The sequence below is a fragment of the Tenrec ecaudatus genome, chromosome 14, assembly GCF_050624435.1.
Source record: "Tenrec ecaudatus isolate mTenEca1 chromosome 14, mTenEca1.hap1, whole genome shotgun sequence".
Taxonomy (NCBI): Eukaryota; Metazoa; Chordata; class Mammalia; order Afrosoricida; family Tenrecidae; genus Tenrec; species Tenrec ecaudatus.
This window is the reverse complement of record NC_134543.1, coordinates 93,329,752-93,354,841: the sequence shown is the minus strand read 5'-3', so window position 1 is coordinate 93,354,841 and position 25,090 is coordinate 93,329,752. Positions and strand designations below refer to the sequence as shown.

The following is a 25,090-nucleotide window of genomic DNA, read 5'->3' as shown; positions in this document are numbered from 1 at the left end:
TGGCTTTCATTACATAAATTACCGTTAATGACAGAGACCTCATGCTGCTACTGTATTCCGCATTTGCATGTGTCAAGTGCATATAGCAGCGCTTAGCTACCCTCTTCAGGATGGAACTAATCACCAAAGCACAGGCGAACTGCCCAAGGTTCAGCTCACACCCTTACTAGTTGTTTGGATTCCGAATATGCTGAAGGTTTTAACAATGTTTGCAGCAGAACTTGTCTTGTTAATAGCATTTCGCTGAAACAGCTTTAAACCCAGGCACACAATTACTGAGCATCAAATAATGTTTAACCACATTTAGCTACTTAAAATCCTATCTCTATGTTACCAAAATCGTGCTTAATCCATTAGCATTCTAACCAAGATAATGATTAGATACTGCTGTCTCACAAATGCAGTCTTCAAAAATGATGTTTGACCTGTTTCCTCTCGCCAAAGCTGTGCTGAAGAAACAGTCAATAACTCTCCTTCTAGTGTTCTGTCTCCCAGGGGCGTTTTGTAGTGATTCTTTCAATCACGTTGTAAGTGTTAAGTGCCCTCCAAAAAACGGACCTCTTTATTTTAGTCCAAAAAAAAAAAGCATGAGCTTAAATGATGCCAGAGGGAAAAAAGGACACCGTATGGTTACTTTTGCTTAAACACAATCCTGCAATGTCCGCACAGAAGTTCCATAACAAGACAAAGTTCATAACAAATACAGAAATTTTAAAACATAAAGGGTGAGTTTCATTCAATTTCAAATGTTATATAAACTTTCAACTAAAAACAAACGTTACTGCCCCCAAGCGGATTCTGATTCATAACTGCCCCCTTTTGGGTTTCCAAGATCTTAAATCTTTAGAGGAGTAGACAGCCTCATCTCTTCCCCTCGGAACTGGTGGTGGGTTTGAACCCCTGAGGCTGTGGTTAGTAACTCAACATGTAAACCATTATACTCTCAGAGCTCCCTGTGTCTAAACTAGAGGCCTAAATAGGATACGTCATTCTACTCACCTCCACCACAATCACACACAAAAAGAAGGGAATGTTTGTGATGCTGTTTATTCAATGGCAGGATGAATTTCCAAAATTAGTGCAGACTTATTTCTTACAAATATAGAGAAAGGAGACACTGGAAAATCTTGTTAGGAGCTGCCTCCTTCGTACTCAAGGGCTAGCTTTCTCGTTAACAGATGATCTGACCTTTCGCTTGGCTTCCTCTCCTAAGAAGGTCTGTCTTTGAACAATGGCATCACTTATTAACAACCACCACAGCCGTGGGTAGTGGGAGCAGATTAAGATGAAAGGGCAGTGTCTCCAGACTCGTGGAAGTTCATCTACACTGGAGGACGGCAGGAAATAATACTCGAGCGTCCGGGGAGAGAGACTATAAGAACGAAGGACGAAGATAGAGAAAGAAGACGGGCTTCGCAACTGATAAAGAAGAAGTAATGTATTCAAGTGGAATATATGTTTAAGGAAATGTTAGGATTAAGTGTTTAGTCCAAATAACTATCTGCGGAGGGGCTGGAGGTGGGACATTCACTACCAATGACGCTGCCCCATATTTGAAATAGACCTTCCCTTTAGGATTTACTTTAGAACTACTCTACCAGTTACGCAAGAGAACCAACTTCCTAATCACATCTAGTACCAAAATAAACCATGGTGCCGAAGATGGAAGCACTGACAAATACAAGGGTAAGTCAGACAGCACGGTTCATGGATGCCCAGGTAGACGCCAAGCAAAATGTATTTAAACACGCCTCTGCGATCAGTCTTTGACTACAGACACGTTCTCTCAGTAACACACTTGGTTTAGTCTCCTTGGGGGTGCTTAAAAAACCCCACTAAAACCTCACTCCCAAGAACGTCAAGTCAATTCTGACTCATAGTGACCCTATAGGACAGAGTAGAACTGTCCCGAGGGTCTCTGAGAATGAACCTCTTTATAACAGCAGTATGCCTCGTCTTTCTCCCTTTGAATGGCTGGTGGTTTTGAACCGCTGACCTTAAGGTTCACAACCCAACTGGGAACACACTACATGAAGCATCGGATCAAAATAGTGGTTTCTAAGGGGATCTTCTGGGCCAGTTAAATTCCAGGCAAAGCTGGCAGCTCAGAAGGTCTAGAGTGACTGTTTGGAGGGATTCCCTAGGAATTATCTTAATAGGTTTTCTTCAAAGATTCAGAATAATCAAGTGGACTTTTTAAGAATAAGTTTTTGTTTTTGTTTTTTTAAGAATAAGTTTTAAGAAAACTGAAAACTGCATTCGGAGAGGAAAAGGCCAGGAGCTTTGCACCTAAGCATCACCCCAGCCCCTGCATCACGACAATGTACTGCTCATTTTCCAAGGGTGCCAAGGGGCTGTGCGGTGAGAATTTCCATAGGAATCACGACCCCATCCAGGCTATGGTCCTAATATTACCCCTCCAGACTTCCTTTGGTTCCCAAGGCTTGAAGAGCATTACAAGAATCTGATTTCAGTCCCTCAAAGATGCCAAAACTATCATTTTGGTGTGGCATAAATAAAAAAGCATGAGGGGTGAGAGATGGAAACACTGCTTTGTTTTGACCTACCCTTCTATATAATAAAGCAAGTATTGTCATTGTACTATAAAAATGGCAAAATAATTATGTCTTCAGGCTTTATGTTTACTCTGCAACATCAATCCATTGATTTATCAAACCAAATGATGTTTGACTGTCTCCAAACAATGGATCTATTCTAAAAGTACATTGGGTTGCCACCACTAAAGAAATATTTAAAAAACCATGACCCCAAAGCATTTCATCTATCAGTAAGCAGATCATGTGCCCACTAGATAATAATACCCAATCTAGCACATTCTTACAATGAATCATTACTATGAAGCTGGAAAATAAGGAGAAAAGCCCGGCTATATGCGGACGGCAGGAGAGGTAAATGGAAGACAGGATACCAAAAGGTTAATAGTCTGAAGATGCTGGAAGGAGCACCTACCCAAATCATCAGCTTCTTTCCCTGGGGAGCATTCACTCTGAGTAGATCTGCTTCAGAATGAACATTATCTTTAAGTTCATATTCTTTCCCTCATATTATTCCCCCACCAATAAATCTCTGAGCTACAACACGATATCTCATGTCTTTCTAATCTGAAGTAGGAGCATTATGAACAGCTCACCCAAATCTAACCTGAACCAGCTATCAATATGACAGAGGAGGAAGAGAATTTAGAACTTGGCATCATTAATAGCTTGAGTGCTTTGGTGTATGATACAAGCTAATGATTAAGTGATGCGCTGTGGTCAGCCCATGCTCATGATGGGCTTTCAGAGGGAAGTCTAGAAAAGCCAGTCAGCAATACTGTCTCTTTTTATGACGCTGAAGGCATTACAGTGATAGCGTTCAAGGCACCGCATGCCAGGCAGGCAGCACGCAAGGGTTTTATTCAGCGGTTAAGAATTCCATGCCCAGATTAGGCCAAAACCAAAGGCCCGATGCAGCCAGTTAAGATAAAGTATCTGAACCTAAAAAAGGGAATTATTGACTTTCTACTTTGGAAAAGACCATGCTATTTGAGACATTCTACGCAGTTGAGAAAAGCAAAGACGTATCATGCCCAAACCCACAAATGCAACCCATTGTGTTGAATGAAAGACCCTGTGGATGCGCCCTTGTGAATCCCCTGAGGAGAAAGTTCACTGAGATTGGACACAGATCCTTTCAGAAGGCCCAGCTTTGCAGAAATACCCATGCCGAAGGTGAGGGAGGCGCCTTTTGGGCATGGTCAGAGTTGGTAAGCATTGAACTTAGTCTCCATCAGAATTATGAGTTACTGCCAAAGAGTATACAAAGAAAAAGTATAGAAAAAGGCCAAATTATATTAAAGTTTTCACAGTAAAGTTTATCTAGATTCTAGCATACACACACACACACACACACACACACACATTACAAGGGGCCACAAATATCTCCGTTTCCATCCAAGTGACACTGTCATTGATGTAAGACACTTAAATATAGTACCTAATGTTAACCTCCTCATGAAATCCCAGTTGGAAAGGCCATTCTAAGAGGAAAATCATCCTCAATATGCAATAATAATAGTTATGGCTAATAATAATTTATAGTTAATTAAGTATTAAAAAGGGCCCAATGATCATCTATATCAAGGTAGCATTGCTTCCTAAGAATAATACAGAGAAATAAATGTCTTTTAATCATAGGATGCAAATCGATTTACTATCTGTCAAAGAAAAAAAATTGAAATTGGGAGGAAAAATTAAAGGCAAAAATAAAAACAAATCTAACATGTTCTTTACCGAATAGTGAAAGGCCAGCATTCACCAGGATCAAATTTCTTTCACCCAGTCTTCCATCTGAGTTAAAAACCACTAAAAACAATATTTAAAGAGAAACCAAGATACCAGTAACAACTCTATCGGTGTAAATGGCACCACTGGTAATCTTTGACACATGACCAAATATGTGTATGCCATGACCGAAGACCTCAGTTGATACACAGATTTCTACTAAACCAAGCCATCAACAAATCGTAAACTGGAAAGCTCTGTCTACTCGTCGATAGTCTGTTACCTGGAGGGGGGCAGAGGGGGGCGCAGAGAGGCAGAAGGTCTCTCTAGCCACCTAATCACCATATCAATGACACATGCCACAAGAGAGAAGCACTAGTTTATTTGATTGATCATGGTAGATAAACTCCAAATAACAGAGAAATTAACAAATGCTTGACATTTGCTCAACATCCATTATTCTGACACTGCTTTCAGAATTTCAAAGCCTGGGAGTATGCTTAATCAACATTCATATTCCCCTGAGAGCTACAGGCACCATATTGCACCCCGCCTTCATACTGATGAAAACTGCACAGTGGCCATTTCCAAAATGTTCTGGGACCCCACACAGGGCCCCTTTTCTCTCGTGTTCCTGCTCTGCAGTTTTCTTTTAAACACTTCCAAGACAAAAGCATCTGCCAGTTTTTCTCTCTAGGGATGTATGCAAAATGAACTTACCAGTTTTAAGGCAGGAGGAACCCCCACATCTAAATTCATGGAGAGGACAGAAAAGGGCCTAAGAGGCCTCTCCAGGGACGAAACCCTGCTGAAATTCTCCCCCCCAACCCACAACAGTGGGAGCTTTATAAAATCTACGTCCAGACAATTTCCAATTCAAATGCCCAACATGGCATGACCTTTGTCAGATCTCGGAGCCCAGGATGCACCCATGATTTTTTATTCTAACCAGCGCAGACATTAGACAGGGCACTACTGCTAAGCGGGAGGTTCAATATTTGCATGCTCTTCTATTGTGAAAATGTCACAGTGACAGCACTGTGTCAAATTCTTTTCCCTCTAGAACTTTAACTCCATAGGAGCGGCATGGCTGACAGATGACTCCCCAACATCTGTGTTATGTACACTGCACAGCTGAAGAGCCCCGGATCACTGTCAGAACATCTCAGAGATGACCTGCACCTTTCTATGTCTCCTCCTGATCCCTGCCCTTGCACATAAGATAGATAGAGAGACACATAAATGTCTACAACACAAATACTGCAACTTCTAACGAAATGTAAAAATGGCAAGACAGATTAACATAATTTATAGTCATTAAGCTGTTCCCGTAGCAGCTCGACATATGTTGTATAAATGTCCCATACCGAATAATTTATCAGAGCTGACACAGTGCACATCATATTGTTTTATTTAATATAGTTACTAAAATTTCATGGATCAAGCATCACTTCTGAAGGCAAAGAGAAACACTAGAAAATATTTATTCATCTCCCGTGATTTATTTTGATTACCCTTAGAGCTATATGATAAAGTGGAACTCACAAAATCACAAGGTTAAGGTTTATACAGCCATAGCTTCATATACTGAAACATAACAAATGGCTCTGTGCCTGTGTTATGTTTTACTTTCATTTAGTGGTAAGTAGGACACTTGACTAAGCCCTTAGTTGCCCTACTGAATATCTTAATATTCTTAAATAAGTCTTAAATGCCCTAACCCAGAGAGTGGGAGCTGCAGGAAAGCAACCCCTTTGTATGCTCTAGGTGGAACAATACTGCCTCAAAAGAATGAAGGGCAGCTAAGTTATGTTCTCCTCAAAAGAGGACATAAAAATCCCTCAGTAGCTTAGCAAGAAATTACTCAGTGCATCAGGGAGCCACAATACTATGTTAGGCTCTAAAGGGGGTCACTGGGGCACAAAACCACAGCAGACACACAGCTTCTGTCCGTAAGGCATTCGCAATCATTCAAGCTGCAAAGGAAAGACAGGAAAGCATCACATAACTATGACGGTCACAGCCAAAAACCAAACAAGCAAAACCGACTCTTAGTGAGTCTCAACTAAAATTTAAGAAACAATAAAAAGGTAGGCGAGAGGAAGGAGAGAAGAAGAGTAGGTGCTAGCGAGGCATACTGGAAGGGCAGGAAGGAATGAGACCTAGGGGGCTTAGGACTTTTCCAGAAAGGATGGGGTGAAAAATATCGCGAACAAGCGATAAGAGTCCAGTAAAGGCAGACAGTCAAGAAAATCAGGGATGTTTTGTTACCCCATGATTGTTTGAGAGAACCAGTAAAAACTACATCAGATCCACTGCCTTGGGAAAGGATGCTAAAGGAGTGGGGAAGGTGTCAATGTCCAATATGTGACAAAAATGAGAGACAGATTTGGGAAGGAAGTCCCTTACAAACAGAATTTTGTTTCCGTTTCTGAATGACAATGTAAATGAGCATCATCTCAAAGGAACTATGAAATAAAAAGGTTCCCAGACAGCATTTTCAGCAGGTGCCCAAAGAGGCTCCCTCCATTTCCAGGTGGAAACACTCCATCCAGAAACAAGACATCAGCGCCTCAAAAGAATGTGATGGTGCAATCACGGGACAAGATTGCGGGCAGTCAGTGAGAGGAGGCTTCCTGGAAGTGTGAAGACTGCGAGGGTGTCTTACATTATATTGGAAAGGCCAGGCAGCAGAGTGGCTTCAGATGAAAAACAGGTTACTGCCAAGAGACCGAAGGGTCTGAAGCCGATGACGTCAAGCAGGGTCCAGTATCCAAACAGTAAAACTCCAGTCTACCAAAGAATAGAACTAAAAACAGGGAAATAATCTTGCCAAGTGTAATGAGTGGTAAAAAGGGTAATTGGGGGAAAAAATCCCTCAGCCAAGCAGGCGTCCTCAAACTGCGGCCCGCGGGCCACATGCGGCCCGCTGAGGACATTTATCCGGACCGCTGGGTGTTTTTGCCCTGTTTGTTTTTTTTACTTCAAAATAAGATATGTGCAGCGTGCATAGGAATCTGTTCATAGTTTTTTTGGGTTTGTTTTTTTTAAACTATAGTCCGGCCCTCCAACGGGTCTGAGGGACAGTGAACTGGCCCCCGGTTTAAAAGGTTTGAGGAGCCCTGGAGCAATGCAACCTTTGCAGCTTTATGTCTGAGCGAATACCCTACACCCAGAATGCAGGGTTCACATGAAGATGGAGCTGGCATTTGAAAGACAGCTGTAAGGATGGCTGTAGTGGGGGGCAGGGTGTGCATCCAGAAAACTCAACAAGCGTTCACTGAGAGCAGTGAAGAAAGGAACAAGTCTGAGTGTTAAATTCTTGTCTGCACCCCTACCATCACCGTCACGCTGGCATTTTCCCGAGACAAAAAATATATTTTACCTTTCAAAGATTATTTTCTGGTTACAAGCCAACCATTATGAACCTTTCAGTGAATCACTGAATAGGGCACTTAAAGGGATAAACAATTATAAAAATAACTCTGTCATAGGCACATATATTTTATTTTATTTAGTGATGTAATAAGCTTAGAGGCATATATCAGGTCCAAAATGGTCTTGGTCATTAATTTAAGCAATAAATCATAGGTCTTGCCAACAATGACGGCAAACAGATGCTAACAAGGAAATGTATTATTTAATATTGCCGTGTGTTATAAAAATGTAAGTGTGTTTAAGACATGTCTTAAATTTTTATAATAATATGCATTTAATACATTACTGTTTTGACACATGCAAGAATCAGATTTATAGGTCCCATTCCGTAGCTTCTTCTGGGAACATGCGAGCATATCCCAGATTATTTAAGGGAGAAAAAAAAAACAAGAGGGGAAACCTTTAAAGTGCATGCTTGCAACAATATCTAATTGGTTGTCTTGCTGTTTTGTAGTAAATAATGTCAGCACTGAAACTCATTAAAAAGAACACATCGACACAGTTTGCCTGAATATAAAAAAGGAACATTTTAAAATTACAATCTTAAAAAGAAACCTTATAGTCTAAGAAAATGTAAGTGCAGTCTTAAGTCACCACCTATCCTTTTTTCCACATTCATTTTAATCAGTGCTGTAGGTTACCAGTTGAGTGTGTGTATGTGTGTGTGTGTACGTGTGTGTGTGTGTGTGTGTGTACTCCATTGATTGGTGAATAAAGTTCAAGGCGCCAAGATGTGGAAGCACATCGCTCTGAAAAGCTATCCTCAGGCAAAGATCCTAAGAGCCAAAACCGGATCTCCTAACAAAAAGTAATTTGTGATGGAGACTCACTATCTAAAGGATGCCAAACCATAGGCTTTCGTCTCTGAGCAGTCAGCGCACAACCTTCTACCAGGAGGGTGACCCCTTCCCCGGGAGTCACTGCTAAAGGAAGAGAATTGGGTCTGGGAAGGGAGTGTGGGGAGGGAGGAGCACACGAAAGGCATCCAAAATCTCTTTTTAAAATCCTGAGTGTGTTTGTCTGTTTGTTTTTACAGCAGCAAGATGCTCTTGGCTGAAGGCATTCTTGGTCTGCGTGGTGTTCTGTCTCAGTTTCCTTTCCAGTCCCCTCGCCTGGCTGCCAGCACGCGCCTCCCCCATTCTTGTGCTCTCCAGCACTTGAGAAAGCAGTGCTTGGAGTATGGAAACTAAATTTTCTTCATTAAATCTACTGAAGCAGATATTAAAAATGCATTTAATATACTGGCGATGGTCGGTGGGCACCGCTGACTGTGACAGACCAGTTACTGATGATGTGCCGTCAGATGGCCTTCTCAGCAGGTGTCTGGGTCTCAGGCTGCTTGCTGAAGGACAGCAATATCTTCCCTTGTGTGTAAGCGCTATTCATCTCCCAAGTATTTACTAAATCACAGACCTCTGCACACATAGCCCGTGTTTCAGCGCATGCTAGCGCATGATGGATGGCCTCGTCAATTCCTTGTGTCCTGGAAGCATGGTTTCCTGCCCCTGCAATCATGAAACCTCAGCGCTTCAGAGCTGATCAGTCCCAGGGAATATAGTTTGCAGGCTCGATTAAAAGAGAAGTTCTTCCCATTAGCATCACTTCCCGGCTCCGCCGACTATTTGTTGTTTCAACCAATTATTTGGGCAGACTATTTCAATAAGCGTTCAGAGTATATTCCACAGGCCGGGGCCCGGCCCCCGGCCCGTATGCTAAAGCATAATTTCATTTATGATCAAATAGTATTAGTATCTGACGGTATAAATTGCATTTTAAAACAACCCTCCCCTTATGTATTATAGGAAGCGAAACCTTCAAAATAGTTTATATAATCACCTTACATTATAATATAAATCCTCTCAAACCTCTTAAGATAAGATTTCATGAGCCATCTCTTAATCATAATCTCCAGATAAAAGGACAAATTCTCCTGCAAGTTCCAAAGTTAGATGAAAAACAAAAAGTTTGACTCATCCAAGAAATGAACATTTGACATGAACGCGTGATTTCAGTTCCAAGGTCATGCATGTCAGGTGTCTTTTCTACAAGGTGTAAGAGCATTTTTATTCTTAGCCGCAGTTTATCTGTGGGACACAAAAGAACGGCACAGCCATACTATCACTCAGAAATAGTAAAGCTTAGAAAAACAGACTTACCACCACTACACAGAGAGCTGAGCTTGGAGGAAACAGGATGGTGTTAAAAAGCCAAACAACTTGCTATACATAAGCTTCTGGAAATGCTAAACATTTTTAAAAAAAGAAGAAGAAGCAGCACTAGACTCTCATTTAGCCAATGGCTAGGTAGGCTCCAATGTACCTACAGTCAGCATAAGGTCCACCACTCTGCCCCTTCATTCACCTCAACCTTGACCTCTAGATTAAGCTCACTTTTATTGGGCACAAAGTCACCTGGCATTAGGTCAAAATTCAAAGTCTCTTGTCAGAAAAGGTTGATATATTCCAACCTTTCCCTCTCCGTGCATCGAATTTTTCATGGTAAAGTCATATTCAGCAGACAGTATATTCAGCAATTTATTGTGCCATTGTAATACAGTGCAGAATACAACTGTCCAAAAAGCTATCGCATGAATAAAATATTTCTCATGACAACGTATCAAATCTAGACTTCTTAAAAATCTCTAACTGATGAAATAAAACTAACCAGGTCTGGTTTTCACACTTCACAGGGTTATATGGTAAATAATTGCCCCCATATACAACTGAATGAGTTCCAAGATCTTGGATGACATGATTTTTCCACCATAGATGATAGTTAAAATTTAAATAAGAAAACCAATACAAATATTTCTAGCTGTTTTTCATGCTGTTGTTTGAATCTGGGCTAAGTAGCTAAAGGAAAGTAGGTCTCAAGATGAGACCCTCTTAGTGGCATAGAACCTGGCAGAAGATGTGCTCTAAGATAAACAAAGCAGAAAAAAGAAAGAGTTATTGTCGTGTTCAACTCATTATTAATGCAATTATATGATCAGCAGAACTGCAGGAAGAAGATAAATTAAAGCAAACCATCATAGGCAGCATTTTAGAGTACAATGTAATTAATAATAATATTCTTTTTAAAGAGCCTTAAGGAGCAATAAATCTATTTTCTTTCCAAAGTTTTCTCAGAGTCTTTGCATTTACCCCCAAGTCTTTCTATAATCAGTATCAGTACTGTGGGTAGATTGTAAGACCATTTAAAAAAAACACTTGGTGCTCAAATATGATTAATATTCATATTAAACACAAAAATCAATTTTCATGCTCATGTGCTCATCTGTAACATCCTATAAATCGCTGAGCTCTGGAAGACTTATATTTGGACTCACAAAATTATAGTGGCAGAACCCTGACTCCAAAATCAATATTCACCCAGATATCACTCATGAATCCGTGATCACCACTTTTTATCAAATTAAGGCAAAAAAGGGGGGGAGGTGACCCAGAATATTGGACGGAAGCGTGCATTTGAGAAAAGTAATTAGACAAGAAGAGATTTAAATTTCTCAGATTTCATCATTCCCTTGTATTCTTAGGCAAAGATCACTGTGTTTATATCATCATAATTTTCTAAAAGTAAAGCTCTTTTGGAAACCTAGAAAAGGTGAGGCTACGCATCGGCCACAGAGTTGATTCTGACTCAAAGCTATATGAAAGGGCTGGTTCTAGACAAAATCTTTCTCGCACTAATATTCTAATGATCACAACCGTAAATACCATTTTAATGAGTATCCTTGAAAAATAATAGAGCAATAACATTTTTTAAAAAGCAAAAACCACCTAAATTCACTGCCACGGAGTCTCAGGACAAGTCCCGAGCGCTGGGGGAGGAGGGTAGTCCCAATTAATTTAAATGTTGGTAATTGAAACCCACCCAAACAAAATCCTGGTGATCTACTTTGGCAAAGATTACAGCCGAGAGAAACTGTGGAACATGCCTCGTCTGGAGATGGGGAGCATTTGTAGTTGGTAGCATACGGAGTTGCCATCAGTGGAAATTCAGTTGTTTTGTGTTTTGGTTTTTAAAATCTCATTTCAAGGGCCTAAGAACTCCATTTTATAAATCAGGTCACCGAGACACAAAAGGTTAAGAAACTGACCCAAAGCTACAAAATGAGTTAAGTCATGAAGTCAAAATTCATACATGTATATTTTGTGCCTAATAGTGTTCAATTTATTGCCCACTTAAGTTTTTGGTTGGATACAAACAAGCTTCCAAAACTTTGTGGGAAATTGCCGTTATCTTTTCATTCAAATTTTCCATGAAAATTTTGAAGCCCTCTTGTATGGTCATGTCATTCTACCATTGCTATTTTAAATGTAGAAAAGCAATATGCTCATCAAATCAGATGATCGAATCTTTATAAAGTTAAATTTTAAAAAAAATCACTGATTGGATGTCATTCCATTGCTTTCCACTATAGTTACAGAGATGTTTTATTCGTTTTTTGACATGAGAGTCCTCCAGTTGAAGATGGAGCACCTCTGCGTACAGTGTCTCAAGAAATAAGCTCCTGTAGAGTCAGCCCGCAGGGATTCCACCGCAGCATTTCTGAATTCCTATAGAGTGAAAAATCATTGTCCTGTCCTTGAATATTTTAAAAGGGATTAATTTTCTCCAATGTGGCATGTGAATATGGCTTTATAAAATATAACCAAGCAGCGTTTTCTTCAGGTTAGCTCTATCAAATGTCCATCATTAAAAGGTAGCACAATACCCACTATTGTACTAGGTACTGAGAAGGGCTCAAGACAGGAACAAGATCCTAATTCTTGCTCCCACGATAAGTATAGTAAAGTAACTTTAAACAAAACCAAAAACCAGGAAACAACTAGCTTCTGCGAGTGGTGGTGGCATGAGGTAGTGTTGGGGATGCCAGATATGCCAATCTCAGCAGTATTAATATTTCTTCCGTGGCGGAATTTAAGCTAATAATATGAGACCAAAAATTGGCCCCTATAAACTGGAAATAGTCCACTTCAGCACATTATAGGCCCAATTCAGCCCCTAGGTCATTCTATTTGGCTAAGAAAATGTTGACCTACAGTGTGCATCTTGGTCTCAGTTTTAGGCCATAATGTCAGTCTGCAAGAGTCCAGTCTATGGAATAAGACCTTGTGCTCTGTCAAGTGGAGGCTCAGTGGTAACAGGATGTCCCTCGGCGAGATGGAACGACACAGTGGCTGCAACAAATAGGGGCTCAAATGGAAAGATTGCGAGGATGGTGCAGGGCTGGGCAGGGCTGTGTTCCTAACGCACGTTGGGTCACAAGGCGTCAGGAACCCACTCAGTGACACACAGTAACAACGCGGTGTGTTTCAACATGCAAATCCCCTGATAAGATATGTGCACTGGAAGAGAAATTGTTTATTAATAAACTAAACTAAACTCTTCGCGGGATGCTTTCTAGAAGTCTGCTACTCAAAGAAAGACAAGGAACGGGAAGAAGCACTGGGCCCGCCTTCCTGTACGGCAGCGTCCCATGTGAAGTGGCAGCTGCCGCAGGAGTGCAACCACATGGCGTTGGATTCATTCGCTGGTCCTGGGTACTGGCCTTGTCCCCAGAGAAATGAGATTCTCCCGTGGAAGGCCAGAGGCGTTCAAGAACAAGTATTGTTTCTAGCACAGAACCGGGGTCAAATCCCTGGAAGGTACTCCTCCCTCCGGATCTGCATCTATAACGTTCATCAGTTAGACCAGTGGTTCTCAACCTTCGTCATGCCGCGACCCTTTCATACTGTTCCCCATGTTGTGGCGAACCCCCAGCCATAAAATTATTTTTGTTGCTACTCTATCACTGTAATTTTGCTACTGTTTTGAATGGGGTGACCCCTGTGAAAGGACCAGTTGACCCCCGCCAAAAGAGTCGCGATCCACAGGTTGAGAACCGCTGAGTTGAACCAAAGGATCTCCAACACTGCTGGCTGCTTTGCTCTAGGAGTGACTAAATCCAAAATGATAAGAAAGATAGGCAGGGCCATCTGAACAACTTTTGTGGCCCTCTCATCGGAAAAGCTCCAGATCTGCCCATCACTGTGCAGATGCAAATCGGAAACGTTATATCAATTGAGCGTTGAATATATTTTAATCTTCCTATATATTTCAGCTGGCCTCAGGTAATAAGAATCCAGATCATTTAAAGATGTTTGCAAGCTGTTTGCTACATTGAGACAGGAAGGATCTGTGGGACATTTTACAGCTATTCAACTAAGAGCCTGTCTCCTAGCCCCAGTCCATTTACTATCTTAGCTAAATGGGGCTTGAAGTGCAAGTTAATCTCAAATTTTATTAGGTTTCCCTACCAATATTATCAGCAAAAAACAAATAGTAGTGTAATATATGTTCGGCACAAAGATGATACCAGCTTTAGGGAAATTATAGACAAATGGAAAATTGAAAAGAATGAGTCACCAGGCTTAGTTAATATGCAATTGTCCAAAGATCCTTGTAAACGATGCTCGTACTCTCCTGGGTACAATCTGCATAGGGGACCACTACAAAGAACCTAATCCCCTCAGACAGCACCATCCGGACCGAAAGGATCCAATCTTAGAAGGCTAAGGTGTCAGTGTCACAGGCATGAGCAACATGCCGTAAGACGTATGAGCATGCATTTTCTGTCCTTGCGACTGCTGGAATGCAGCACCCGTAGCATTCCTAGACTGAACATTCCCACTTCTGACTATGAGAGTGAGCTCAAATGCCTACGGTAAGCAGTGCTTTATCCACTGCTGAATCTGTCCTAGTGCTAGGTTGATCTGAGAGAGAGAGAGGCAAGACCATCAGCTTTCTCGAGCCCCTGCTTCCCAAAGTTAAAATAGGCCTGTGCCATTCAATGTAATGCTAGCTGCAAATCTGAGAAGTTCAAGAGGCTTACAAGATGACATCCATAAACTACAAGAGTCAGCGAAGCCTCCTATTTCCTGAAACAGGACAAATGATAATCAGGCATTATTTTGTCTCATCCTTGTTTTAGGTCTGGAGCAAAAAACAGGTCTTAATAGTTACCAGAAATGTTAAAATAGAAATCTAATATAAGGACACTTCAAAAATTTCATGGGGAAAAAAAAAACACCTATCATCATTTCATTCCATTTTCCACATGTATTCTTTTTTTTTTTAATTTTTAAATGGTAGTGGGACGGGAGGAAAGCAAAAGGAAATAGAGGAAAGGAGTAGGAGGCAAAGTGCATACAGAGAAGCCTAAATACAGACATGCACATATGTAAATATATTTATGGTTAGGGGGGAAATAGACTTATGTGCATATATTTATAGGTTCAGTAGTAGGGTAGCAGATGGACATTGGGCCTCCTCATGCATACTCCCCCAATACAATAGCACCTCACCCTGCTAAACGGTCATTGCATGATACCCACCTTCCCGACAAGATCACTGAAGACAGACATGTATGTAAGCAAACGTGGTGAAGAAAGCTGATGGTGCCCGGCTATCAAAAAGATACAGCGTCTGGGGTCTTAAAAGTGTGAAGGCAAACAAGCGGCCATCTAGCTCAGAAGCAATAAAGCCCACAGAGAAGAAGCACACAGCCTAAGCGAATACAAGGTGTTGAATGGACCATGTAGCAGACACCAAGGAACAAAAACAATCATTGTGTGATCACCTTCCTCACATAAATGTTGAAGACGAAGGTGTGCATAAGCAAGTGTGGTGAAGAAGGCTGATGGTGCCCAGCTATCGAGAGATGTAGCGTCCGGGGGCTTAAAGGCTTGAAAGTAAACAGGCGGTCATCTAGCCCAGAAGCAACGAAGCCCACACGGAAGCAGCACACCAACATGGGTAATCATGAAGGGCAGAGGAGACCAGGTCTCAAACAACAAAGGCGGGGAGGTGGTGGGAATCACATCACCGTGAATGAGGGGGAGTGTGTGATGGGGACCCAATGCCCATCTGTAGACAGCTGGACATCCTTTCCAGATGGGTAGTGTGGGGGGGGGTGATGAGTCATTCAGGGTTCAGTATAGCAACAATGAAACTCAAAACCTTCCTCTAGTTCCTGAACGCTTCCTCCCCTCCCAATTATCATGACCCCAATTCTACCTTGCGGCCCTGGTTATACCAGAGGATGTACAGTGGTGCAGTAGGGATCTGGAAACACAGGGAATCTAGGACAGATGAACCCCTCAAAACCAGCTGTGGGAGTGGCAACACCAGGAGGGAAGTGGGTGTAGAAAGGGAGAACCGATCTTGGAGATCTATGTGTAACCTCCTCTCTGGGAGATGGGCAATGGGAAGGTGGGTGAGGGGAGACGCCAGGCAATGTAAGATAAGATAATTATTTATAAACTATTAAGGGACCAGAGGGAAGCGGGGAGTGGGGAGGGAGGGGGAGGGGTAAGAAAGGAAACCGAGATGATTCCAGGAACCCAAGTGGAAGGTGAATTTTGAGAATGAAGAGTGCAACGAATGTATAAGGGTGCTTTGCTCAATTGATGTATGTATGGATTGTGATAAGAGTTGTATGAGCCCCAATAAAAAGATTAATTTAAAAAATCATTTTATTGGGGCTTCAAACAACTCTTATCACAATCCATACATACATCAATTGTGTAAAGCACATTTGTATATTCATTGCCCTCATCATTCTCAAAACATTTGCTCTCCACTTAAGCCCCTGCCATCAGCTCATTTTTCCCCTCCCTCCCTGTTCCCCCCTCCCTCAAGAACCCTCCCTTCACCCACTTTTCTGTTGTCCATCCCCCAGGGAGGAGGTTATTTGTAGATCCTTGTAATCGGTTCACCCCTCTCTATCCCATCCACCCTCCCAGTATCACCACTCACACCACTGGTCCTGAAGGGATCGTCCATCCTGGATTCCCTGTGTTTCCAGTTCCTATCTGTACCAGTGTACATCCTCTGGTCTAGCCAGATTTATAAAGTAGAACTGGGATCGTGATAGTGTGTGGGGAGGAAGCATTTAGGAATTAGGGAAAAGTTTCATGTTTCAGTGTTGCTACACTGCACCCTGACTGGCTCTTCTCTTCAAGACTCTTCCAGAAGGGGATGTCCAGTTGCCTACAGATGGGCTTTGAGTTCCCACTCCGCCTCATTCACAATAATATGATCTTTTGTTCTTTGATGCCTGATACTTCATCCCTTCAACACCTCATGATCACACAGGCTGGTGTGCTTCTTCCATGTGGGCTTTATTGCTTCTGAGCTAGATGACTGCTTGTTTACCTTCAAGTCTGTAAGACCCCAGATGCTATCTCTTTTGATAGCCAGGCACCTTCAGCTTTCCACATGTATTCTATTGTGGGTGGAGAGCGGTGATGATGACTCAGTCTTAGATATGACATCACTTCCAGAAATAACTCAGAACGAGACTGGGCTTCGAACAGGATCACCATAATTAGCCAGGACGAGCATATAGACACGGGCAAACTTAGCACTTCATATTTGATTGAACAATAATATCAAGAGCCCTAAATTCACCTTGCTTTTTGCTCTGTATTGACTACTTCTGTCTGTTTCGAAATATTTATTTTTAAAAAGTCATTACACTAAGTTTTAGTTTTCAAACATCTTCCCAAGCTAAATTTCACAGCAAAACACACCTAAGAGAAATAGAGAAAGTCTGAGATACTGAAGGAGGTATACCTGGTGAAGGCGGTATATATGATTGTGTATGATTACGGTGGTCTGTATCGTTTAGAAGATACATGTTGTTGAACATTTGATTACTAGCTAAGGCATGAGCTAACCAAGAGGATAGTGGTTTTAACTCACCCAGAGGTACCTCAGAAGTATGGCCTGGTGATCTGCTTCCAGGCCTGTTACAGCCTTGAAAGCTCTATGGAGTAGTTCTGCTCTGAAAACGCGATGTTACCAGGACTTTGGACTTGACTCTCCAGCAACAAAGAGGAGTCCTGGTGGGGTGGTGGTTATGCATAGGGTCTCTAACTTCAAGGTTGGTACTTTGAAGCCACCAGCTGCTCTTCAGGAGAAAGATGAGGTTCTCTACTCCCATAGAGTTAACAGTCTCAGAAAACCAAAGGGTAGTTCTACCCTGCCCTTTAGGGTCACTATGAGTCAGAATCAACTCAATGGCAGTGAGTTTGCTTTATTTCTATGGAAAATAGACCAGGTAGCTAGTTATCTCAAAGAGACTGAGTTCGCTTTCCGAGGCTGCCACTTGGGTACTGGGCGCCGCCTCAGAAGCGGGAGCAGTCATACCCCCTTGTCTCGCCATTACCGATCAATAAAGACTCCGAGCCACAAAAAAAAAAAGAGAGAGAGACTGAGTTCTAGACACTATTCCTCTGGCGGTAATCCCATTTTGAAGGGGGTTTTCTGTACCGCTAATGGACAGGATTAAGGTGGGATTAGGCCTCATTCTTATTAGAAGGGTGAAGCAAGTCATATGCTTTGTTTCCTTAGGTATAGTCTGCTGAAAGACTAAAGGCCATAACTTAGAAGAGCTATCTGGGACACAAAGAGAAAGGCCAGGACCAGCAAACAAACATAACAAGCTCACTGCCACTGAGTGCACACTGACTCTTGGCAGCTCCACAGGACAGGGAGACTAGTAAGAAGTGGCGCACAGCTGAGATCTCTGAAGTGGTGGAGGCCAAAACCAGAGATCCCAGAGGCCTAGGAAAGAAGATCTTGAGACAGAACAGAGGAGCAGCGTGGAGACTGTGCGACTGAGACAGAGCCCTGGGCTGGCTTCCTGGAAATAGAGGCGGAGGCCAAGGGACAAGATGGCTGGGAGGCTGAGGACAAGAGACAAACTAGACTGCTGGCTAAAGAGAGGCATTGCTGTGGAGCAGTGAGTCCCCCTCTCTTTTCTGTTCACTAACCTGCTAACTCTCCTAATAAAACTCCTTCACGTGGGCACCGTGTGTGAGCTCTGGGTGGCCACTGTACAGAAATATCTGACCTAGCATATAAGTAGAGTGTATGGGAAGTCCAGTCCGTGTAGACTCGGCGGTGAAGAGCATGGGGGAGAGGCGTGTCTGACCTCTACTTCTTGACAATAGGACAGCCAGAGGCCAGAGAGGGCTCCCTGCAAGAAGAGTGTTTATCAGCTCTTTTATACCTGGCTTGAAAACAAACACATTTACTGTCCTGAGGCCAGAAGGAACTGAAAATTCCTCAAGGAGTCAGCATTTCTTTCAAAAGCGACCCCCCTTCCTGCTCTGAAGGGTGCTTGGGTTACTTGGAGAAATGGCTAACGCCTAGATATGAATCAAAAATGCCCCGGGAAAGGGTAGGGAAAAGAAGGCAAGCAGCAAGGCTCCAAGTGGCACTGGAGGGCAGAGGTCTGGATTCTATGCCCGTGGCTATAACTTCACTTTGGAGGTGTTCTCGGTGCTGCTGGCCGTCAGGATTCAAGTAGAACTGGGTCTCAATATTTGGCTACAGAGCAGAATAGGACTGCCCCTGTGGGTTTCCGAGATGATAACTGTTTCCAAAAGAAAAAAGCCGCATTGTTCCCAACCCACTAGCGGTTTCAAAACTGCTGACCTACACTTAGCTACCCAGCATACAACCCACTCCACCACCAGCTCAGAACTGCCGCCTCGATAGCAGTTTGGTTTTGGTTTTCTTTTTGTTTGAAGGTCCTAATCTTAGTAGAGGATGTGAATCAAGTGCGAAGCTTGGGACACAGGTTGGTCTTCCTTGATTTCGAAACCAAGGACCTGGGTCCAGTTGTCTGTTTTGGTGCCTTAATAAAGAGGGTACCAATTGCCTGATCAACAAATAACAACCCCTACCCTCTACCCCCCCACACCTCCTGTATACCCAGGAGGAAGAACAACAGAAATGTGGGTGACAGGAGACAACGAATGGTGTAAGATATGAAATTAACAATAATTTATAATTTATCAAGCGGTCACGAGGGTGGGGAAAGAGGAGTTGATACAAGGGCTCAAGTAGAAGGAAAATGTTTTGAAAATGATGATGGCAACATATGCACAAATGTGATTAATACAATTGATGTATGGATTGTTATAAGAGCTGTAAGAGCCCCAAATAAAATGATTTTTTAAGAAGAAAGAAATGAAGACTGTGGATGAACTATCTGGAGGAAAAACAACGGGACCGACAGTTTTGGGGGGACTTGGGGTGGGGGGGTGGGGGGGTAAGGAAGTGGTGTTAACAAACCCAGGGACAAGGGAAAAACATGGGACCCCAAATGGTAGAGAAGTGGGAGTGGCAGGCCTGCTGGGAAATGATCAAGGGTAAGGTTGCTTAGAGAAGAGGTATACTCTAGCCCAGGTGGCGATGAAGCATGGTAGTAGGGCAGGAGGAAAGTCAAGGGAGATGGAGGAAAGAGCTAGGAGTCAAAGGGCATTCATGGAGGTCTAGACAAAGACATGTACATGCAAATATATATAGGAGGATGGGGAAATAGATCTATGTGTCTATATTTATAGGTCAAGTATTAAGGTGGCGGAAGGACCTTGGGCCTCTACTCAAACACTCCCTCAATGCATGAATACCTTCTTTTATTAAATTGGAACTCTATGATGCTCACTCTCCCGACACAATGGCTGGAGCCAAAGTGTGTGAACAAGTAAATGTGGTGAAGAAAGCTGATGGTGCCCGGCTATCAAAAGAGATAGTGACTGGGGTCTTAAAGGCTTGAAGATAAACAAGCGGCCATCTAGCTCAGAAGCAACAAAGTCCACATGGAAGAACACACCAGCCTGAGTGAGCGAGTGGTCCCAAAGGGATCAGTTACCAGGCATCAAAGAACAAAAAATCATATCATTGACTGCACACCTCCATGATAGGATCGCTGAAGACAAATGGGTGCATAAGCAAATGTGGTGAAGAAAGTTGATGGTGCCCGGCTATCAAAAGAGATAGTGTCTGGGGTCTTAAAGGCTTGAAGGTGAACAAGCGGCCATCTAGCTCAGAAGCAAATAAGCCCACATGGAAGAAGCACACCGGCCAGTGCGATCACGAGGTGCCCAAGGGACCAGGTATAAGGCATCATGCAAAAAAAAAAAAAAGATATAAGTGTGTGTATGTATGTGTATATATGTGTATATGTATATATGTATGTATATATATGTATATATATCATATTAAATGAAGGGGGAAGTGCAGAGTGGAGACCCAAGGCCCAAGTGTCGACCAATGGAGATCCCCTCATAGAGGGGTTTAGGAGAGGAGATGGGTTAATTAGGGTGTGAGGTAGTATCGATGAAGAACACAGCTTTCCCCCGGATCCTGGATGCTTCCTCCCCCCAACTACCATGATCCGACTTCTACCTTGCAGGGCTGGATAGGACAGAGGCTGTACACTGGTGCATATGAGGGTTGGAGGTACAGGGAATCCAGGGTGGATGATACCTTCAGGACCAAGGGTGTGAGGGACGATGCTGGGAGAGTGGAGGGTGAGTGGGTTGGAAAGGGGGAACTGATTACAAGGATCCACATGTGACCTCTTCCCTGGGAGAGGGACAGCAGAGAAGGGGGGAAGGGAGACTCCGGATAGGGCAAGATATGACAAAACAACGATGTATAAATTACCAAGGGCATATGAGGGAGGGGGGAAAGGGGAGGGAGGAGGGGAAAAAAAAGAGGACCTGATGCAAGGGGCTTAAGTGGAGAGCAAATGCCTTGAGAATGATTGGGGCAGGGAATGTATGGATGTGCTTTATACAATTGATGTATGTATATGTATGGATTGTGGTAAAAGTTGTATGAGTCCCTAATAAAATGTAAAAGAAGAAAAGAGAAAAAAATGATTAGGGCAAAGACTGTACAGATGTGCTTTATACAATTGATGTATGTATATATATGAACTGTGAAAAGAATTGTATGAGCCCCAATAAATTGTTAAAATTTAAAAAATTTAAAAAAAAAAAAAAAAAAGAAATGAAGACTGATTATCCGTTTAGAAGTCCCACCCAGGATCTGGTGTGTTTCCTGTATCCCTTCCAGCTGAGTATACGGTCGCTTAGCCCCAGGCAGAGGTGGGGGAGTTTAAGTGGTGGGGAAAAGAGGAAGATAGATGAAACAAGCAGTTGATAAACAAACAAGCATTATCTCCCTTATACAAAAATTTTAAAGACAATTGGAATCAAAATAAAGGAAAATTTACACTTTCTTTCTCCCAAATGATTTTCATAAGGGACTTTCAAATGTGAAGGTCACTTCTTGTACTCTGGAAAAGCTTTTCCAAATAGGCTGTTTGAAGGAAATTTTAACCAACATGCCAAAATCTGCACACACAAAAATATACAGTAACAACACAATGGCAACTTGAGTCAATATTTGTTGAAAGTCAAATAATAGTGGTACACTTAGACAGAGCCTTTTCCTCCTAAGGAAATAGAGCATTCCTCTTTATGGGTCAAGCCAACATTCCAGTGTGGGTTTTTACTTGGTAGACTACAGTTTGATGCCGGAACATAGACTCAAGAATAAAATCAGTGTTTGCTTCGGCAACACATGTGCTAAAATTGGAACGATACAGAGAAGATTAGTTTAGCATGGCCCCTGCACAAGGATGACACGCAAATTCGTGAAGTGTTCCATATTTTTTTAAAAAAAGAATAAAATCAATTATTCTAGTAAAATTAAAAATTCCCCCTACATTGTAAAAATATATACTCAAGATGCAGACATTTCTCAGGATCATACTATCTGAGATTTCCCTCCAATACTCTTTTACAGGAATTCAAGTTCACCTGACTTTATAGGGACACACATCCAAAAGAGTACAAATAGTTTACAAAGACACACATGGAACACAACAACCACTTTCTGGAGGAGTCCATTAAGCTCAGATACTACGTAGCAAAACAAAACTTGAAATCCTATCAAATTTAAGATGATCTTAAAACATTACTAAATAAAATACAAAAAATAATCATAACATTTTCTTAGATATTCCAACCTATTCTAATGATCAGTACAGAAACACCCCTTGAAATATTTCCTGACTATATGAATTCATATTACTTTTGAAAGTCATGTAAATTAATTCTGCTTCATTGGCAAAACCACCAATAGAATTTCCAGTCAATAAAAGACTGATTTTTTTCTCCCCTTTATGAGCTATTGTCACTCATTATCTTGGAACTCAGGTCTACCACAACATTACCAGAAGTGTAGAAAATTGACCACAAATTGAGAACCAATTCTCAACTCAATTGAGAGAAACAAGGCCAATAGGAACAACCTTCCAATTAATTAAGCCAAGCCCTACATTATTAATTATATCCTGCTACACACCACTAAGTCCTTTAAAAACAAGTGAATCTAGATGAAAAATTTTAATTAAAAAAAAGCTATCACCATGGAAGCTCTACAGCAGTTGTTTTAGATCTGAACCACATTCAACAGATGATCAAATCATATGTGTTCACAGCCATGCAACCTTTAATCCATATAAACATTCCTATTTTCGGAACATCTACTGGCCTTTATTTCAAGGCATATTAGTTTTTTAGATTCTCGCCTCTTCTAGTCTAGACCATTACTTCAATTCTAATAATCATACTAACCTTATGTACCATCATTCACTAACACCTAAGAGGAGCTCTTCACTGTGCTACGTACTTGGCATGCCTTATTTCACTCAAGCCTGACGACTGCCTGCCTCACAGAGCTAAACAGAGTCACAACACAATGAGTAAGAGTGAGATGCTGGAGCCAGGTTGTCTGAATTTGAGCCCTCTTTTCTCTGCTTCTTAGCTGTGGGACTTGGTCCCTCCTTTTAGAGAAGAGGGATCCCTGGTGGCACAGTGGTTATGTGTTGGGTTGCTAACCCGTAGGTCACCAGTTCCAAACCACTAGCCACTGTGTGAGAGAAAGATGAGGTTTACTAATCCGGGAAAGATTTACAGTCTTGGAAATGCATCGGGGTACTTCTACTCTGTCTTAGGGGGGTCACTATAAGTCAATATGGATGCCTTGGCCCTGAGTTCTCTTTGTTTGTTTAAAGAAGAGGCAACCGTGACTCAGATAAAAACAGGCAGAGCCAAATCATGTTCCAAGAACAAATTCCTATAGGAAGTGCGAATGATACAATTTAAGAAACATGAAGCTCCAAATACAATGTTGGTGGTTCAAACCCATGGAAAAGTGGTGGCTGGCTGTTTCTGGAAAGATTGAAAGTCTTAGAAATCCTGCGAGCAGTTGGGATCAGCTCAAAGGAGTGAATATCATTTAATTTGATTATATTAGAATTAGACAGCTTAAAGATGCATCAATTGAAGGAGAAATCAGTGTTTGAAAACAAATACATAGATAGCCAATGGCATCATCAAATAAAACTAACCAAAACCAAGTCAATTGACTCGTAGTGACCTGGGTTTAAAAAGCAGTAAATCTTTACACTCATAGTAACCCTGTAGGACAGAGTCGAACTACCCCTGTGGGTTTCTGAAACTGGAATTGTTTCCAAAAGCCAAGTCTTTCCCTGAGGAGTGGCTGGTGAATTGGAACTGCTTGTTTGGGTTAGCAACCGAAGGCGTAACAACTGTGCTGAGTCAGAATTGCCTGAGTGGCATGAGTTCGGTTTGCTTTTAAATCTCTACACCAGTGGTTCTCAACCTTCCTCATGCTGCCACCCTTTCATACAGTTCCTCATGTGGTGGTGACCCCCAACCATAAATTTTTGGTTGCTACTTCATCACTGTCATTTTGTTACTGTTATGAATCGGGCCACCCCTGTGAAAGGGTCATTCAACCCCCAAAGGGGTCGCGACCCACAGCTCTACAGACAGATAGCCTCCTCTTTCTCCTATGGAGTGGTTGGTGGGTTTGAACCACCAGCCTTGTTGACAATCCCCCATGTACCCAACAGTGCTACCAGGACACTTAAACTAAATTAACTCACAGCCATTAAGTCAGTTCTGATGCATAGCTAGCCAAGCAACTCCTAAATATCAAAGTTAGAACAATTTTTGTGCTTTATTCAAACTAGTTCACTACTCAACTCCTAGCCAAAATAGATGCCTCAATAGACCACCAATATCCACTAAATTCATCACTGGCAAATACACAGTGGTGTTAAGCCCAGTATCCAGGTAAGGTTCTCAAGAAAGCCAGACAAGACTATTGACTTAAGGACAAGAAAATGAGCTTTTAATTAGCACTTTGGAGATTCTCCTCGAAGAAGGAATTGAAAAATCCTAATATATGTAAGTGAATAATTGGCCTGTGTTGTGACCAAGAGTAGATAGACAGTAGGAGAGGTTGTGGGCCATGGCTGACAGCACGCTGAGAAACATGGAGGCACCACTAAATACCTTAGGCAGGATCCTTACAATTATGTGCTTAGTATCAAATACAGAGGTTCGTTTGCTTGGTATCAAAGAGTTTCATTTAGAACTCATTCTACTAACTGCCATAGGCTCTATTATGACATATTTTGACTC

At 42.0% G+C, this 25,090-nt stretch overlaps 1 protein-coding gene and 1 non-coding gene across 7 annotated transcripts in view; one reads left to right on the top strand and one right to left on the bottom strand.

The window, feature by feature from the left end:
- CDIN1 (CDAN1 interacting nuclease 1) overlaps nucleotides 1–25,090 on the bottom strand; it is a 248,183-nt gene that overhangs the window by 217,426 nt on the left and 5,667 nt on the right. The gene's annotated exons all lie outside the window — the stretch shown is intronic.
- LOC142426987 (U6 spliceosomal RNA) lies at nucleotides 22,136–22,247 on the top strand. Its single transcript, XR_012779836.1, has one exon. It is a non-coding gene; the product is annotated as a U6 spliceosomal RNA (small nuclear RNA).